The sequence below is a fragment of the Micromys minutus genome (assembly GCF_963924665.1).
Source record: "Micromys minutus genome assembly, chromosome: 20".
Classification (NCBI taxonomy): Eukaryota; Metazoa; Chordata; class Mammalia; order Rodentia; family Muridae; genus Micromys; species Micromys minutus.
Window position 1 is genome coordinate 5,961,459 of NC_137955.1, and position 2,625 is coordinate 5,964,083.

Sequence of the window (2,625 nt, forward strand, 5' to 3'; positions counted from 1 at the left end):
ATTTTTGTCTATTTGATATAATTTTGTTGTGTAGAGGGTTTGTGGATTTAGAGTTGACTATGTTAACCTGTATGAAAAGCAAAAAATAAAAAATAAAAATAATAAAATAATGCTTCTTAAATGTACCAGATCTGTCTTAAAGGTTGTTTATCACCACTTATTGTGTGCCTATTGATTCAACTATAAATTTTAAGGTTCTATTTATGCATTTTGATGCTGTTATTTAGTATAAAAATTTATCATTGTTGATGCTTGGGAAGAAGTATGAATCTTTGGTCCTTTGTAGTTTTTTAAACTCTACTTCATTTGGGATTAATTTTGTCACCGTCCCTTTGGTGAGTCTGTATAAAATCTGCCTTAAAAAAACAAAACAGTTAAGTGGCTTTCTGTCTGCTGTACCTGGTTCTGCTGTGCTCCAGGTGTTTTGCCTGATAGGAAGTCACTGCTTCATATGCTTGAAGAATGTCACTCCCCATCATTGTGAAATGGGGTGGGCAGGAATACTCAGTGACCACACTCTCAGATGACACTGTGCTGGATCTCAAGCAGTTCCTCAAGACCCTTAACAGGGGTGTTCCCAGAGCACCAAAATTTACTAGGCAAAAGTTCAAGGCAAACCTGCAGAAAATGATGTAAAGCCTGGAGCTCTCAAACTGAAACCAAATACTAAAATCATAATGATGGGAACTTGTGAGGAGAGCTTGGAAGATGTCTTATGTCCTCCCCCTGATAATGATGATGTCATTAATGATTTTGACATTGAAGATGAAATAGTTGAAGTAGAAAACAGGGAGAGAACCTGCTGAAGGTCTCTCGCAGAGTCAATGAGTACAAAGTGAAAGTGCGGAGCCCTTCCCGGAAAGGGAAGAAGTTTCTAGTGCTGGATGATTACACTATTCGACCACAGGTCTTGTACAGAGAGTGGAGTAGTGTTAGTTATGACTTTGTTACTTGGTCTGCAACAACTATGAAGTGGATTGAAGCTAAAATGAAAGAACCGGGAGTGAGCACAAATGCCAACTATAAGATTACCGGGACAGTGCTGCCATGATGACTGTGCTCACACCACGGAGAGGGCTCATTGATGGGAAGCCTCTTGGTGTTATTTGGAGAAAGTGTTCTGAATTTTACAGCCAAAAAAACAAAAAAACAAAAAAAACCCCAAAAAAAACAAACAAACAAACGAAAAAAAAAACCACCCCAACATTATGTTTGATGACATAGGAAGAAATCTTTTTAGTGAATCCACAAAACAGACTGAAGATAAGGCCTTTCCTGAAAGCTCATCTAAACCGTGATAAAGACAAGGACCCAGTGAAGCTCACTCAATATCTCAAGGAGATAACCAAGCCTGACGTCCTAGGGCTGAATCACAAGAACTGGGAAAGGCATCTATCAAAGAAGCAAGGAGAGCAGTTTCCCTTTACTTCACTGTTGAAGGTCCTTGAGGCCCGTGGGCCTCGGTTTCTTTGCCTGGCATTACCATGATTGTGCTGGACACGGAAGCAGATGCCAGGCTGACTAGCTGCAGTCTTCCAATGCTTTGTACATTTAATTTCGTATTTTTTTTTTGAAGATCATAACAAAGTGCTAAAACAACAGTTTTCTTCCCTCTGTATTAATTTACTCTTGAAGAAATGTTTTCTGGCACTAATTATTGAGGTGTTTCCCAAACCCTCTAAAAATGCAAAAAAGAAAAGAAAATGAAAAGTGGAGAGAAATATATTTACCAATGTCATCCCGTGACTTTGGAAATGAGTTTTGTCTTAGGCGTTTATGCTTTTGTCTCCTCGTATAATCAGCTGCCTGGTTATACAAATCTCTCTTCAACCTAGCTAGTGCTCCCCTTAAAATCAAAAACCCAGTCCAGCTTTTGAGTAATGACCTGGTTTGTTCTGCTGAAAACTCTGAAGAGTTGTCCTTCTGTCAGTTTCTCCTCTGCAGTCCACCAGAAAGGTCTTGAAGCTGGAGTTGTCAGTGCTCTTTAAGAGTGAAGGACAGGCTGTGCCCTGGATGGCCGGGTCACACACAGACTGAATGACACTACAGGACAAGAATACGTTTCCTTTTGGCAGCTAAGTAGAAGCACTTCTGTCCAAGACTGCAGTCATGAGGACAGCTTACCACAATAGTGAAGACCCCATCACCAACTCCTCTTAGCAGCAAGGATGCATCTCTGCCTGTTCCAATGGGGTGTCATTGTAACTGCTAACACCAGTGCAGCAAGCATCTAGCCAAAAGATTAAAAATACCTGTTACTTGCAATGTTTAAGCCTCCAAATATGTAATGTGACTATTGCTTTATGTTGACAGTATTGCTTTATACAGTTCTTGTATTGAAGGGAATTGCTCCTTTTAAATGGGCATGGTGTACATTGTTCTTATGGCACTATTTCAGTGGGGTAAATAATAAATATCTTTTCTTAAAAGACATTTAGCCAAGGTTCATTTTAAAAAATATATAGTTTTACTTTGTATGTAATATTACAATCATTTTTAAGCTGTCATTTTATCTTAACTCTATTAAATCAAGCTTGGTTCTTCTGATGGATTTCTTTATGTAACAGTTGCTGTGATTTTTAAGGTTTAATTTTGTTTTATCAGGCTGCTGATATATGACTTAAA

At 38.6% G+C, this 2,625-nt stretch overlaps 1 pseudogene across 1 annotated transcript; it reads left to right on the forward strand.

Annotated features, from left to right (window-relative positions):
- Positions 1-462: 462 nt before the first annotated feature.
- On the forward strand, positions 463-1,488 carry LOC308433636 (ubiquitin-like domain-containing CTD phosphatase 1; annotated as a pseudogene). Its single transcript has 2 exons — positions 463-1,137; positions 1,200-1,488. The product of its transcript is annotated as a ubiquitin-like domain-containing CTD phosphatase 1 (transcript).
- The last annotated feature ends 1,137 nt before the right edge of the window (positions 1,489-2,625 follow it).